Raw genomic sequence first — 17833 nt, forward strand, 5'->3', positions numbered from 1 at the left:
CTAAAATAAAGAGAAAAAGGAGATAGAGAGAGAGAGAGAGAGAGAGAGAAAGGTGAAAAGAAAGAGGTATAGAGAGAAATAGAAATAGAGTGAGAGAGAACAAAAGGAGAGAGAGAGAGGGAAAGAGAAAGAGAGAGAGAGAGATACAGTGAGAGGGGTTATAGAGAGATAGAGAGATGTTTATAGAGAGAGATAGAATAGTAAGAAACAGAGAGAGATAAAGACAGAGAGAGAGAAAAAGAGAGAGAGAGAAAGAAAGAGAGAAATAGAGACAGAGATATATAGATGTTTATATATATAGAGAGATAGAGAGAAATACATTGAGAGAGAGGGATAGATGTTATATATAGATGTTTATATAGATGGATAGAGAGATACAGTGAGAGAGAGAGAAAGAGAGAGAGAGAGAGATACAGTGTGAGGGAAAGAGAAAAAAAGAGAGAGAGAAAGAGAGAGATAGAGAGAGGGATAAAGAGAGAGAGATAGAGGTGAGGGGGTGATGTTTGAAGTAAAGTGATGACAGCTGTGGACAGTGCCGGGTGTGTGGGGGTCACGGTGTGGCTGGTGCCGGGTGTGGGGGGGTCACGGTGTGGTCTGGGTGGCAGGTCAGCTGCCCGGCGCTAAATGAAGACTGGATGTGATATTGTTGGAGTCATCACGACCATCTGATGTCAATTTCACACAGCGGTGGGACCCTCCACAAGCTGGTCCTCACCACCAACCACACGGGTAATAAACAAAACCCACACACACACACACACACACACACACACACACACACACACACACTCTACATCCCCAGAGTACACATGTACAAACACACACACACTACACAGTGACACACTCATTCACACACGTCTTTACACCATATCAGGACATGAAATTAGACGCTGCATATGGCTTTTTTTACATGACTTCAAAACACCAGCTGTCCTTTACATCATGTGAAAATGAATCAGAAATAAAGCCATATAGAAATAGAAAAGAATTAATTCGTAATAATTGAGAAAGTTTGATAACGTTCTCTTTCTCATTTAAAAATAAAAGCTGTCACCAAAAGATTTACTGTATTTTATTTTTTCTGCAGGTAAAAACAGTACTGTGACTACTGTGATTTATTAATACAATAAATAATTTATACACAAAACTTTGTTTTTAAGCAAAGAAACTGAATTTTGAAGTTTGCAATATTTTATCCAGTATTACAATAAACAATAGAGCAACAAATATAGTAGATTCCATTTTTTTTTCCAGTTCATGGTGGGATCATGTCTATGTTACCTTCTGTCTCTCTCCTTTCATTTAGTCTTTTATAGTCTAGCTTGAAAATCTGATCACAACCTTTTTTATTCTTCAGCTCTATATGAAGTTTTTTTTTTTTTATTGTTGCTGCTACCTTTAGCTTTTTATTTTTTATCCATAATTGTTTATATTCTTATTACTGATTTCTGTAAAGCACACTTGGTAAAATTTGCTATACAACTACATTTATTTTGATGTTAATTTTATTATAATTATAATATAATATAGGACATTCTCGTATCTAACTTTTTCTCTCTTTTTAAAACATTTTGACATTATTTTAATATTTTCTTTCATTGTTTCACAAAATTTGACAAATGACAAAAAATTAAATCGTTGTAATTTTTTTTTTTACTTTCTTTCTTTTGTTTGGGTTTGTTTTTGTGCCCAGCAAATAAACATGGTGTTGTTCAGAAAAGTATCTTATTTACACAACAGTGTGCCTTATAATCTGGTGCATCTTATGTATGAATTCTACCAGTCAGATATTAAGGAACAGTAAAGTGGCTGAGGTACAGCATTATAAGGGTAAATTCTCAGTGAAGTTTCTCCAGCACTAAGGCTGAAGCAGTATTAGCATTAGCCGCTAACCACAGCGCTATCTCTTTCACCGTTCTGAGGTGAGTATATTGGAATCTAATCTGCATGATTTTCATGATTTAATGGAAATCTAAGCTTACTGTATATAAACAGTTTTCAGGACAAAATTCTGTGTAGATTAACGTCCAGCACTCGTTTAACTTTAGAAGAAAATGTTTTTTTTTTTTTTTTTTTTTTTTTTAGAATTAAAGTTCTGTTTACTTAGGTGTATGGAAATAGACCAGAAAATAAATGTTGATTGATAGTGCGCCTTACAATTTGCAAAATTCGGTTGTTTATATGAATATTAAGACATTGTATGAGTTTGATCAGTTCTACCAGCTGATTAAATGAAGTAGATATTGAGCTTTAAGCGTAAAAACAAGGATTTATTCAGTTAAATTTAGTAAATTACCAAACTAAGGTCGGTTTCTCAAACAGTGATTAGGCCTAGTCTTGGATTACTCATTATTTTGAATGGAGATTTTCCATTAAAATGACAATTTCGTCTTGGACTAGGCTTATTTTACTACTTCCTGACTTTCCAACACTATTTTAATTAAAAAATCTGAAAAGAGGAAATATATTAATGTACAATCAACCTTAAAGAACCAATCATCGTAACACACTCTTGCTACACACACACTCGCTACACACACTCCGAGCATCCTGAAACATCCCGACCCACAGGAATCAACATTAACACATACAGACACTAATTCATTCTGTTCTGAGACACACCTCCCAATCTCTCATCATACACACACACACACACACATAGGTACTATCCTCCATTGTCCCAAACTCACACACTCTCAAACCTTCTCCCACACACACTGATCCCTGATTTCTGGAGTCAAGCCCAAAAATTCCCCCAAAAATCCCAAAAAAGAGAGAAAATATCAATATCTAATCAGCCTTGATGAACCGATCGTCGCTACACACACTCTCTACACACACACACGCTCTACACACACACACGCTACACACACTTGCTAAAGCCACTGAGTACACACTCCGAACATCCTGAAACATCCCGAGCCACGGGAATCAACATTAACACATACAGACACTAATTCATTCTGAGACACACCTCCCAATCTCTCATCATACACACACACACACACACATCTAACACACACACACACACACACACACACACCCAACACAAAAACACATCATCTCATCTCACTCCCCAAAATGATGCAAAATATGAAACCATATTCACAGAAGCCTCCACAATCATCTCCCGTGCGAAAATAGCAATCTTGTCTTTCAGCCGAGGAAAGGCGAGAGCCATTCTAAGAGGCTATGAATTTGGTTGGAGCTGAATAGGATGTTGGTACATGTTTTACTAAAGGAAATATAATGGCACACTATTATTAGATCACATTAATCATGAGGGTGCCAAAGGCACTGACAGCAGCCCTGAAAGGGATTGAAAATGTTCGTAATGGATATAAATTACCCATTGTGTGATAAAAGGATTTTTTCCACTAAGAAGGTGGGAATAAAACACAGAGCTTCCAAATGCGAGCGTGTGTGTAAAATATGGACTAATGCAGGTTATCTCAGCCGGATTAAAATTTTAAGGGAATCAGATAGTGATGGAGGGAGACGGAGGCCTTAAGTTAAAAGGAGAAAGGAAAGGGCTATAAAAGTATAGGAATTAAAAGCTGATTAAATCGGAGATTCTGTGACATACCAGAACGATAGAGAGAGCGAGAGATACATGAAGAGAGAGAGAGACAGAAAGAGAAAAAGAAAGGGACAAAAGACATTTTGGCATTTTGACATTTTGACTGGCAATATGCTGTTTATCAGTAAAGGTATTAAAGATGTTGTTTAGAAAAACACAGGTTGGGTCGCGAACCGCTGAGCTTCTGAATGTGATAGACTAAAACAAACGAGAGCAAAAGACATAAAGAAAGAAAGACAAACGGATACAGTGGGGCGTAAAAAATACACTAATGCAGGTTATCTCAGCCGGATTAAAATTTTAAGGGAATCAGATAGTGATGGAGGGAGACGGAGGCCTTAAGTTAAAAGGAGAAAGGAAAGGGCTATAAAAGTATAGGAATTAAAAGCTGATTAAATCTGAGATTCTGTGACATACCAGAACGATAGAGAGAGCGAGAGATACATAAAGAGACATAGAGATAGATAGAGTGAGAGAAAGAGAAATAGAGGGGGCAGAAGACATATCGACATTTTGAGGTTTAAGATGTTGGTTAGAAAACACAGGTTGGGTCGCGAACCAGTGAGCTTCTGAATGTGATAGACCAGTATGATAGAGAGCGAGAGACATACAGAAAAAGAGAGAGAAAGTTAGCGGGGTAAGAAGATATTTTGACATTTTGTCTGTCAATATGCTGTTTGTCAGTAAAGGTAAAAATTAAGATTGTGGTAGGAGGAACACAGGTTGGGTCGCGAACCTGTGCATTTCTAAATGCGAGCGTGTGTGTAAGATATACACTAATGCAGGTTATCTCAGCTGGATGAAACTTTTACGGAAATCGGAGACCTGAGAAATTGAGGGGACAGAAGATATTTTGAGATTTTGACTGGCAAAGTGCTGGTTTTAACTTAGTTAGAAGAACACAGGTTGGGTCGCGAACCGTTGAGCTTCTGAGTTTGAGCGCTTGTGTAAAATACAGACCAATGCCGGTTATTTTAGCTAAAATCAATCAGCCAAGTTTTTGGGATTTTCTCAGAAGGTTTTTATTTAACGAATGTATCAATGTTACTTTTAACATTTCTATAATGTTAGCATTCGTTTAGCTGGGAATGTCATGTGGGAAACGTTCTAATAACATTGTGCTGCAAACCTTTATTATGCCTTAAGTTTAAAAAAAAACTAGCTAGGCCCAATTTAGTCACTCTATATTACGAAAGAAGGTGTTGAACTTGACCCAACCTGATTATATGTTGTGTTTATATTATATGTACTTGTGCTTAGTATTATGATTTTCATCTTAATCGTTCATACTTTACATTTTTTAACCTAAACAAACCAAAAGACCAAACAAGTATGTAAATATTCTATTGCTTTAAATAAAGGAGTAATGGGAGTACAGTAGTTTAAAGCTGATTAAATCTGAGATTCTTTGACATACGTGTTAAAACGACGTATTATAACGAGCGAGAGACACATAAATAGAGAGAAACAGAGAGAAAGAGGGGGCAGAAGGCAGGAGAGACTTGTTTTGATAGAGGTCTGTCAGTTGGCACAGCGATAATGAGTCACGTCTCTCTTATTCGGTTATTTATTGCCGACTTGGCTGGCAAACAAAAGATCAATAATTTTGAGCAAATCTAATGTTGTCCCTGCCGCTAATGTGCTCGTCCATCTCCGCTGGCATCCTCACATGGGAGCAACACTGAATCTGTGGTTATTTCGCATCAAACGCAATTATATCATATGGCTTTAATAACACGGCGGAGGCCCCCCCATGAATATGTGGCGATACCCGATAATGCCCATGCATATGTGCACGCGCGCCGTGTCACACGCCAGTAAATTATAATGTATGTCCGCATATCACACGCGTTTTTCCGCGTTCCCACTGAATCAATCTTCATTTGAGAGCCTCGGATTTACAATGAAGGATGAAGTGCTGGAACAGTCCATCCAGCGACTGACAGCGAGCACTCACGGCTCTACAACACACACACACATATATACACACATATATACACAGTATATAACCCTGAGACAAGACCCTTACCAAATATATCAACAGATAAAAAGATATAACAATATAAGCACTTAAAAATGATGAGTTTCTTCTTGATTTTTACCAAATTAAAAACCTCTAAAATATAATCAAGAGGGAGATGGAGGATCACAAGACCTTAAACCAAGCTAATATGTTGCATAAAGTTATCCAAAAGCAGTGTGTAAGACTGGTGGAGGAGAACATGATGCCAAGATGCATGAACACATGTGAACACGTGATTAAAAACCAGGTCTGAAAGCTTTGCATCTTTTTTTTTGGTTATTTCAGCTATTTCTCATTTTCTGCAAATAAATGCTCTAAATGACAATATATACTTTTTTGTTTGAGAATTTGGGAGAAATGTTGTCCGTAGTTTATGAAAAAAAAAATAAAAATACAATGTTCATTTTACTCAGAGCTGTTTATACAGTATACTACATCTCCCATGATTCCAGGGCTGTGCTTAATGAAGTTGCTGGTAACAGATGCCCCCACCCGCCAAGTTGCCAGTCTCTGCAGGTATTAGTCAAAGACAAAGGCAGACACCTGGAGATAAATGAAGGAAATAAATACAAGCAGGGAGGCTGAGGTGAACACGCATGAAAGAAGCTACACAGAAGAAAGAGCAAATCGGCTCCTTTATACTTATATATGTATAGTTATATACATAAGCATTTCAATCTGACACAATATAAAGAAAAACTGCCAGATTACTGATGATTTTAATGTCTTTAGTCCAATCTAAATGCCAAAATTTTCCAATCTAGGAAAAATATCCAAAAATAACCTTGCCTTTTAATAGTAGTCAATGTAACAAGTCATTTTTGAACATTACATTAGGTCTCTTCAATTTGGAGCTTCCGTCCAATTGAGGCCTATAGGGTCCAATCTAGGAATAATAACTCCTTAACACCTTAAGTTCCAATGGTAGTCAATGTAACAAGTCATTTTGAAGCAAGTCTTTCGTCCAATCTAAATGCCTAAATAGTTCAATCTAGGTAAAATATCCAAAAAATACCCTTGCCTTTCAATGGTAGTCAATGCAACAAGTAGTTTTTTAAATAATTCTATTGGTTCACTCAACAGATTACTGACTGTATCAATGACTCAAACTGTCAAATTAAGGCCTGAATATAAGAAAAAAAAACTCCAAAAACAACCTTAACTTTCTTTGGTAGTCAATGTAACAAGCAGCATCTCGATTGGTCCATTTAACCTTCTGACAAAAATATAAATAGCAAAAAAAAATAAAAATAAATAAATAAATAAATATGATGAATGATACCACTTTTGGTTAAAGAATGGTCCAATTTAGGGCAGTATATGTTAATTCACTGACATATTATTGGGAAAAATTAAAACTATCAAAAAAAAAAAACTTTTAAAGGTAGTCAGGTCAATGTGAAAAGTCATTTTTGAGCATTTCTATTTTTCAGTTCATATTAAAATGAATATATTCATAAAAAAAGCTAGATTCTAGATTCACATCCCAACTAACAGTTTCCACAACTTCGGCCAAAACGTTATCAAAATGTTCTCCCAACGTTAGGAGACACGTAATGTTGTTAACTGGGGATTTGTCAAAAAATGTATAACTTTTGTATTACAATTATATTACTGTATATATTTACCTGTATGTGTTCATTCACTGATCTATAACTGAGAAGTACTGGAACCTCTGAAAAAAAAAAAAGAAAAAAAACCTCTGAATTTTCAATGGAAGTCAAAAAAACGTCAAAAATATAAAAAATATGGATTCCATTTTATTGTTGTCCAACAGTGATGATATAAAACACCGCACTAGTTAGATCTATTCTATATGTAGATCTATTCTATAAAAGAAAGCATCAATACTTCAGATCAGACGAGCCCATCCCTCTCTTCCTCTCTTCTTCTCTCCGCTCTCAGAATTGCCTCTAAGCCTCACGTGATGACCCGGGCTCCTGGGGGATCGGCGACGCGAACGCACGTGCTCAATTTGTACTGTTCAATCTTAAAGGTGACTTTCTGATTGCATCCTGTCTCGTTTTCTCCCCACTCTCACCCATCTGTTGTAGCGAACCTGCTGCCTCACCTGCCGCGCAGCCCCGGAGGGAGCCTGACTGACATCCGCCGTTCACCGGCGCCGCACGCCACGCTGAAGTGGAGCCGAGCGGCGCGTTAATAACTGCCTCGGCTCCGCCTCGCGCCCGAGCGTGGGAGATACGGCGAAGATCGGATATCATTAGCGCGAGCTCGCGGCTCCGGGTCTGCGCGAGTGTCAGGAATCACAGCTCCACGCGCAACAACATCAAAACAAGGCTCTCAGCCCAAAATACCACGGCTCCCAGAACACCCACCGCCAAGACCCGGTCCAAATCTGCAGACGCCTCCCAGCTTTTGAAGGGACGCAAATCAAATCGCATTTGGAGCACAATTTTTCGGTCTGAATGGGACCGAAAAGAGAGATTACATTTTTTGACACGAAAAAGGACCATCTTTTCAAATCAGATTTGAGCCACTTACATGTACAGTACAGGCCAAAAGTTTGGACACACCTTTTTTCATGACTATTTAAATTGTAGATTCTCACTAAAGGCATCAAAACTATGAATGAACACATGTAGAGTTTTATATACTTAACAAAAAGTACATAAGGTGAAACAACTTATATATATTCTAGTTTCTTCAAAATAGCCACCCTTTGCTCTGATTACTGCTTTGCACACTCTCGGCAACATTCTCTCAATGAGCTTCAAGAGGTGGCCACCTGAAATTTGTGCTTTTTTTAGTTTTCCAACAGTCTTGAAGGAAGGAGTTCCCAGAGGTGTTTTTTTAGCACTTGTTGCTCCTTTGCCTTCTTCACTCTGTGCTCCAGCTCACCCCAAACCATCTGGACCATAGTGTCCAAACTTTTAGCCTGTATTGTACGCGACCACGACACAGGGTCCTAGAACTGGTACATACTGTATCTGATACGTGACCGTGTGGCGCCGCGAGGGTTAGCCCATGTGATAATGATGGCACTGATACCATTAATACTGTAGCTAGGATTCAATCAGTCAGTCACTGCATCTTTTAGAACTGATAATTAGCTTTATAAAAACGTAACTGGACATAACATATAAGGCTAAACATGCTTGGAGGAGACCACTAAGCCCTAGAGCCAGTGCCTAGTGCTTAGCTCTGGTACATCGTGCAACAGACATCTACACTGGGCACTTGGTAGAATTGCAGTAATGAAAAGAATAAGGGATAGAAAGGGATAACCATGCTATCCACCACAAAATGAGGCCAAAACTGGAAGTCAACCAATTATAGTGCAAATTATATATGTTTACTAGATGTTTGCTCCACTTAGGAGACCTCTAATAAGTTTTTGTTTTTATTGTGATTTTTTGGAATACTATTAGTTAACTAGTAGTTAAGACCTCTGTTTAGTCTACTTTAGCACTGCTTTGAAATTTTTGTTGGACAGCTCATCATGCTTGGAGGAGACCACTAAGCCCTAGAGCCAATGCCTTGTGCTTAGCTGTGGTACATCATCTAACAGACATTTACACTGGGCTCTAGGTAGAATTGAAGTAATGCAAATAATACAGGATAGTTAGGGCCATCCTACCCATGAATTAAAGAAAGAAAGAATTAGAACTGGACCAATAATAGTGCAAATTCTATATGTTTACTAAATGTTTGCTTCACTTAGAAGACTTCTAACAAATTTTTCATCCTCGGTTTTAGAAATACTGGTAGTGAAGTGAACTGGATCCAGTTTACATATTTGAATACAATACCTCTGTTTTAGTCTACTGCAGCACTGCTTTAAAAACTTTGTTGGACAGCTAAACACGCTTGGTGGAGACCACTAAGCCCTAGTACCAGTGCCTTATGCTTAGTACTGGGACATCATCCTACTCAATCATTGTGATGCTCAATTCTAGCCAGACACTGCCACCCACGATCATTACCACAGAGTCAGTAGACTACTGTCCATTGTGGATGGCAATGCTTCTATTATAAGCAAAGAAAAAAAAGCAGAAAGACTCGATACAGATACAGATTGTATAGAAAGCTCTGCATGGTATTATGATGTGAATGTAATTTGAAACTTTATACTTTAGAAAGGCCTGAGCCTTTATAATATTTCTACAGTAGCCCATATTGTGAGGTGCCGTATCTATCTATCTATCTATCTTTCTGTCTTTCTGTCTTTCTACCTCGGAAAGAAAAGACTCAATCAATACCAGAGCCGAGCAACTGCCTGAAACGCCGGGATTAATTCATTCGGACCTTCTGGACAGTCGATAAAGTGGCTTTAATAGGTCTATACATTTAAGACAAACGATACGCTGGACATATGGCCGTGCGAAGCGGCAGCTACCTAGCCGGGCGGGTGTACGTTACTGCGTTAAAAAAGAAAAAAAAAAAAAAAACGCTGGAGACTAGAGTGAGCGGTGTGTCGGGCTTATCTCCAGGGATAGAGATGATGTCAAAGCTCACTGTAACAGAGCCTGTCGACTCTTTTCAACAACACTCTCATCTTCTTTATGCTTTCTTTCACCCGACAAACCCTCCAATCGCACAGGCAGGCAGCAAAGCAGGCAGCAAAGAAGGCAGGAAAGCAGGCAGGCAGGCGGGTGGCGGGTGGATAGGCAGGAGAAGAGCTTTCCCTGAGCATTTTAAGATGTCATTTTTTAAACATACATATCAAAGTGCTGCGAAAGAGGGGTGCTTTTTCGAGTGTCTGCCTTTGTGCCTGAGCACAATGTGGCTTTGAAAAGAGAGAGAGAGAGAGAGAAAGAGAGAGAGTGAGAGACACTTAAAAAGAGAGAAAGAGAGAGAGAGAGAGACAGAAAAAGAGACAGGGGGGGAAAGGAAAAAACAAAAAAAAACGTAAAAAAAAAATAACAACGGAGAGACATCCAAAGATCTCTTTGCCATCCACATCCCCCCGCGTCGACTGGCAATACATCATTTGTATTGATGCAATATTAAATTTCAATATCACATGTCAAAAGGTACAAAATGATAGATCATAGCCTAACTAAATGAATTATTAAAGGGGCTAGACTGCGGCGCGCTAGCTATCCGCTCGCTTCTCTCCCAATCAACTGTGTCGGAAAAGTACAGTTTGATACTACTGGCAGCATTTCAAAGCTGGTGAAGCTCGCGGAGCTAGCGCTATGCGAGAGAAACACTTTTTCCTCCCTCTCTCTCTCTTTCTCTCTCTTTCTCTCTCTCTCTCTCTCTCTCTCTCTCTCTCGTTTTCTCTCTCTCTCTTTCTGTGTCTTTATGTGTATATAAGTGTCTCTCGCTCAATTTTTTCTTTGTCTTTTTTTTCGCCTCACACTCTCTCTCTATTCTCTCCAAAGTTTTTTTTTTTTTTATCATTATTATTTTTTATTTTTTTATTTTTGTTCATTTTTCATTTTATTTTTTTTTTTTCTGTGTCCGTCATAATGAATCTGGATTTGTGTCACACCCAACATACCCCCCTCCCCTCCTTTCCCCTTCCTCCTCTCTCCACCACCACAACCACCAACAGCACAACTAAATCCTCCCACAATGCAAAGCTGCGTGAGCGCGGCTTCCGATTGTGGGGAATTTGAGTTTGTTTGCTTTCTTTTTTCCGTCCTGTTCGCTTCGCAGAATGCGGACCGTTATCAGATTACTCTAATCTGTCGCTAACAAATTTAAAAGCAGGGGCTTGACTTTGTTATATGGGTTGATGGTTTGAACCGTCGAGAGAAAGAGAGAGAGAGAGAGAAATGCTGCTTTAAATGATTTTGTTGTCGTTTTTGTGCCTTTTTTTTTTTAGTTATTTTGACTTTTTTTTAAGTATTTTTAAATCTTTTTTTTTTCTCAGGCTCTGGCTGGAATGAAGCCTGACCCACTCGTGATAGATTTAGCGCTGCTGTTTTGTCTGATTGTGCTTTTTTTGGGTTTGTTTTTAGCAATAAGCAACGTTTAATCACTTAAATCCTGATCAGCTGAGCTTAAGAATCTGGTGCACATATGTAACACCTTTATATAGGGTGAATTAAGGGTGAATTAAGGCTGATTGGGAGAGTTTTAATGGAACTAAAGTGGTCTATTTCTGTTTTAATGAACATGCTAATTTTCTAGGATATATAAAACAATCATAATAATTATATGTATCCTTTTATGCAAGGAAATTAACTTTCTATAGAAATAAAAACTGTCCCATATATATATATATATATATATATATATATATATATATATATGACCTTATATCCAAATCACCCTAAAAATCCCTTTTATCCAGTTTTATTTAGTTTATTTAGCTATTTGTTGATGTGCCAATGTTTCACAATGCTTCATAAAACCATAAACACAATAAAACCTCTATGAAACTAATATAAAGTTTTTTTTTTTTAAAGAAGCACACAGCTATATACTGTTTATCCAAGTTCTTTATATAATACTATTCAAGTTTGATCATACAATTATGAAAATAGCAATAAAATGATTGCTGAAATTTTCAAATTAATGATTTAAAATAGTTGAATTGTTAAAGGTTTCAGCACATACATATATATATATATATATATTTCCATGCATACAGTTCCTTCCAAAATAGACATCTGAACCGATCTCTTACTTGCTGTAGTTACGAATAAAACATATATTTATGATAATTTTAGATACTAATGATTCCCTCCATTGATATGGAAGTGCTAATTCTGTTAAAATGATCAAATTAAAGAATTAATCTTTGCATACGCCAGTGCGAGGAGGATGCGCGAGTGTGTGTAAGTGTGTGCGCACATGTTTTTGTGTGTATTATGTGTGTATTATGTGTGTGTATCTGCTGTAATCATGACTCCAGAGGGATTTAATGGGAGGGTACAGATTGTGTGACTGGTTCTGATTCTGTTTGTAAAGATGTTCAATTTTAAGTATACCATTTAAAATTAAAACAAAACTGTATCAAAATGATTATTCGATTAATCAGATTGATTCGAATAATCAGATAAATCAGATTAAGTGAGTTAAATCGAGTAACTGTCCACCACCCACCTGGAGTCAATCAGTATGTAAATTAGTTAGTAGTATTGAGTTGATGATGTTGGTAGAATCTGATCATTCTAGTAGATCATAAAACTGATCTCTAATCAGCTTTAATTGAGAATACAAAGTAGTTACAATAATTTTTAGTTACTAAAGATTCCCCATATTGAAATGGGAGTATGCTTAATTCAATTAATCAATTAAATAAGTAATTAAGTAAGTAAATCAGTAAGTTGGTAAAGCAGATTTTGGTAGCATCAAATAAATCTGGTAGATTATAAAACTGAGTGATCGTTCGCTTTAATTGCGAATACAAAGTATAGTTATAAAAATTTTAGTTACTAATGATTCCTTGCATTGAAATAAGATTATTCTTAATCTAATTAATCAAATGAATAAGTAAATGAGTAAGTAAGTAAGTAATTAAATAAATCCACAAGTTAGTAAAGCTGATGATGTTGAAAAAAAAAGAATCTGAAAAATCTGGTAGATCTTAAAACTGATCATTTATCGGCTTTAACTGAGAACATAACGTATAGTTATGATAATTTTAGTTACAAATGATTTCCAACATTTAAATGGGAGTATTCTTAATTATCCAATAATCAAATTAATCAATTAATTAAATAAGTAAGTAAGTAAATGAGTTAGTTAGTAAAGCCAATAATAAATGGTGATAGAATCTACGAAAGATCATAAGACACTCTTATTGGCTTTAATTGTGAATACAACATACAGTTACTTTAGTTTTTTAGTTACTAAATATTCCTTGCATTGAAATAAGAGTATTCTTAATCTAGGTAGATCATAAAACTGACCTCTTATCGGCTTTAATTGCAAATACAACGTATATTTATGATAATTTTAGTTAATAATGGTTCCCTGCATTGAAATGGAAGCATTTTTAGCCCAGTTAATCAAATTAATTCAATCAACCACCCAGCATAACCCTAACGTTTAGTCAGTGAGTAAGTAAGTAAATTTTAGTGAAGAGTAAAGAGCTAGTAAAGCTGATTTTGGTAGAATCTGATAAATCTGGTCATAAAACTCACCTTGTATCATCTTTAATTGCGAATGCAACCTATATTTACCATAATTTTAGATACTAACGATTCCCTGCACTGATAGGAAAGAACATCGTGTGCTATGCTAGCTGCTAATTTTGTTAAAATGATCAAATTAAAGAATTAATCTTTGCATACGCCAGTGCGAGGAGGATGCGCTAGTGCGTGTGTTTAAGTGTGTGCACACATGTTTTCATGTGTATTATCTGAATGTGTGTGTGTGTGTGTGTGTATCTGCGGTAATCATGACTCCAGGGGGATTTAATTGGAGGGTCCAGATTGTCGGACTGGTGACCCCACGCAAGTCACGGCCACCATTAGCGTCCGGCTCGCATGTTAACAAACACAGTCCCTGAGCCTTTTACCATCGCGAAAATTCAATTTCGCCTCTTTGTCTGCAGCCGGCTGCTGCCGCTGCCTGCCTGCCTCCTTCCTCCTTCGTTCGTTTGTCCTAACGATGGTCTTTCTCTCTCTCTCTCTCTCTCTCTCTCTCTCTCTCTCTCTCAATCGCTTTCTCTCTCTCTCACCCTCTATCTCTCTCTCTCTTTCTCCCCCCTGTCTTTTTTCTTAAACAACAGAACACAGAGGAGTCGTTAGGACCCTCTCTTCATTACTTCAAAAAACCAATCATTAGACACCAGAGTATATACGTAATTAGAAAATCACTTCCTTTGCAATCCTGGCTAAGTAGTTTACATACTGTAATTACAGGGACAAAATCAATTTTTAATCATTTCACTGATTGGGCTCATCAGCTCAGTAGGAACATTGTATCCTGCTTGTTGTGCGAAAGCAACATCTGGGCTAAAACAATTACCCTTTTGTGTTCCAAAACTATTCAGAGCAGGGCTTTCTGCAGCACCCGCCGGCTGCCACCGAGCCCCGACCACGAAGAAGAAGAGTAAAAAGAAAAAGAAGAAGAAGACTAGCACGACGTAGACATGTCTCTTTCTTTCCCCACCCTCTCTCTGCCTCTCTTTTTCTTTTCTCTCTCTCTTTCTTTCTTTTCTCTCTCTCTGTTTTCCTGCCCTTGACGGGAACGCGAACAGTGGATCACGTTTAAAGCCTTATAAATCAATACGCTATAATAAGCCGCTCTTGAGAAAACGCAGCATATTGCTTTTTTAACACCTATTGTTTTTTCTCCCCTCCCTGTTTTTTTTTTTTTAGACGTCGCCGCCGTCGCCGCCGTGTTTTCCGTGTTGTTGTTTGCGCCTCAATCAGGGAAAAGGGAACAGATTTTGTTTCGCCCGAAGAAATATCACCTTATTTATACTACGTGTTCCACTCAGCTACCAATTAGAGCACTATTTAAACCATAAAAATATACAAACAAGAATAAACTAAACATCTGAATGAAACGCTGAACTATAAAGCTGTTCCATTAAGAAGTTATATAAAGGTGTGGGAAAAAAGAAAAATACAGAACAAAGCACAAAAAAGACAAACTACAAACAAAAAAGGAAGTACAGTAGAAGGATGCAATCGCAATATCATCAATATACTGACCAAAATGCATGTTCCGTAAAGTTTTATTTTCGTAAAGTTATTCGAAAAAAAATATAAAAATAAAAATAACTAAAAGAAAACACAACTATGATGACACTTTACAAGGAATCACAGCACATAACAGACATCAGAAACAAAAACAAAAAAAAAAAAGGAAAACCAAACAGAAATGTTTCGTAAAGCTCTTCTGTAAAGTTGCTCCATAAAGCTATTTTATAAAGCTTTTTGACAAAAGCTGTTCCATAAAGTTGTTTCATAAAGCTGTTCCTTAAAAGTGGGAACAAATACGGAAAAAAACTGAGCAAAAACGAAAAAAAAAAGAAACTTGAACGACGCATTCTGATAAAACACTAATAAAAATGTGGAATACTGTACTATTCAATGCTCGCTAATGCATATACAAAAGAAAAACTAGAAAAAATTACAGAAATGCTGTGAAGTTTTTCCAATAAGCTAATTTCCGTAAATTTGGAGGAAAAAAATATGTAACTAAACCGAACAAAACAAAGAAGAAACTACGAGAGTGAAGACAAATTCTGAAAAAACAATGGAAAAAAAAATGTAATAAAGTAATAATGCAAATACCTGCAACATTTTAATAATTGCAAATGGAGCATGCACATGAAAAAAAAAATAAATAAATAAAAGATCTCTTCAAGAACGGACAGAAACAGAAATGCTTCTTCCATAAAAAAAAGAAAAATGTTTCATAAAGTTGTTTTTTTTTTGTAAAGGTTGGGAAAACAATAGAGAGAAAGCCCTATGACGATGCATTCCAACTGAACACATAATGAACTTTGAAATCAACTGAAAAAAGTGTTTCTAATATATTCTAGCGATATTCTTCAGCGCATAATAATAAAACACTTTGTATTCATGTCCGCACAGCAGTGGATCGATGGGCATCAGGCTTGCCTCTCTCTCTCTCTCTCTCTTTTTCTCTTTCTATCCCTCTCTCACTTCAAAAAACAGAGGAAATCAGATTTAGGGGAAAAAAAGGAAACAGAAAGAAATCAGTTAATGCATTGATCAAGCCCGCTGTATGCAAATCGCATTTGCCTCTATTTTTGTCCTGATCGATAGGGTTAATTAACAGATTCGTTTTAACTGCACTCTGTGACGCCTTTAGAGGCGTCGACCTCAGAAATCATCCCGCCGGCCGGCGCAGCCGCGGAACGGAGCGACGGAGCGACGGCGCGTGCGGCGACCATAAATCTGGAAATCCAATTCGGCCATGAGCGCGGGCGTAACTGTAAAATATGAGCGGCAGACAGCTCTCAGGTACATCATCACAGCTGACACAGCCCACGAACAAGTCACCAAAGTTCTGTCCAATCCCTGACACTCTTACTCGCCAAAAGGTTAAGAACAGCAACTTTAACTTTACGATACACACAAAAAATGAGAATTACTGCGTTAAAAATGTTAAATCTCTTGATAAGAAACAGGAAATATGATAAATTACTAATTTATTAAACAACTAAATTAGTTTAGGTTAGCATTTGAAGTAGTTTCAAATAAAAAAAAAAAACTTTTACACAGATTTGTGGAATCACTGAATTAGTTTGGGTTCAGATTGATATCTCGTCATTAGCAAATAAGCATTAGCATTAAACTTGCTATTGTGCATATAAATATAAACATATACAAATGTGTGGCATCAAATACACAGAGGCATTGTTTGTTGAGCTGCTTCGGTCTAATAATAACGAGCCTTTTTTTTTTCTGAAATTGTGATTATGATTATTCCCAAAATGCTCTTTTGTGATTTTCTTTGATGGGTGGTGGTGTTGGTGGTGGTGGTTTGGGGGGGTTGAAGCTCTGGGAAGATCAGGCTTGCTAAAGGGGGCCGCTCATTTGCAGAGCTTTTTCCAATTATACAATTAGTGAGGAATGTAGGGCAGCCGCCTCGGTGTGCCGATCGCTCTGACCCTGGAAAGCGAGAGACGTTTTCTTCCTCGCTGCTTGTTTACAGTGGAGGCAACGTGGAAAAAAAGAGAAAGAGATGCTAAAAAAGCACATAGATGGTTGGTGTTGCACCAGCAGCGGGGTTGGCTCTCAGGCTGGTGTAGTAAGCACTTCCTGTAAAAGGCACGAAACAAAAGCTGACCTTATTCACAACCGTTGCGTGCGAACGGGGCGGTGCTTTCGAGCCCTAATGGGCAGAATCGCAGGGGTCAAGGCCTTAAGAAGCCTGCTTTGTAGCATGAAGCATAGGGCCTGTTTTGTTCTGTTACTGTAGATAGATTTGTAGGGATGTATGGGAAATGTATGACAGAGTGCATACATGCTCAAGCATAAGTTTATGACTACCACCTTGTTTCTACTCTGCCTCACCCTACCTCCAGTTTCGCTATGTCATGTGACCATAGTCTGCAGCATGAAGAGCTTCATGATGGCCAACTCAACTCAAGCTGCATATTACACTCAAAAGAATGAGCGATTTTCTTCTTTTTCGAGAATAACTTCCAATAATTCAGCTGTGTTCTGTCTCTCTGCCTCCCTCTACATCCAGTCTTAATATGTCATGTGACTAAAGTATGCAGCATGAAGCATTGGGTCTGTTTTGTTCTTATACTGTAGATATATTTGTAGAGGTGTATGGGAAATGTATGGTAGAGTGTATACATGGTCAAATATAACATT

The 17833-nt window shown here is 37.4% G+C and overlaps 1 protein-coding gene across 6 annotated transcripts in view; it reads right to left on the reverse strand.

Moving 5' to 3' along the window:
• The window catches only part of znf536 (zinc finger protein 536), a 429900-nt gene that overhangs the window by 347648 nt on the left and 64419 nt on the right, over positions 1-17833 (reverse strand). For 2 of the 6 annotated variants that reach the window (XM_007246939.4, XM_049470940.1), the window contains exon 3: positions 7232-7278. The exons of the other annotated variants lie outside the window; for them this stretch is intronic. The gene's annotated coding sequence lies outside the window, so the exon portion shown is untranslated. The remainder of the gene's footprint in view (positions 1-7231; positions 7279-17833) is intronic. 6 annotated transcript variants of the gene reach the window in all.

Source organism: Astyanax mexicanus, chromosome 23, assembly GCF_023375975.1.
Source record: "Astyanax mexicanus isolate ESR-SI-001 chromosome 23, AstMex3_surface, whole genome shotgun sequence".
Lineage (NCBI taxonomy): Eukaryota > Metazoa > Chordata > Actinopteri > Characiformes > Acestrorhamphidae > Astyanax > Astyanax mexicanus.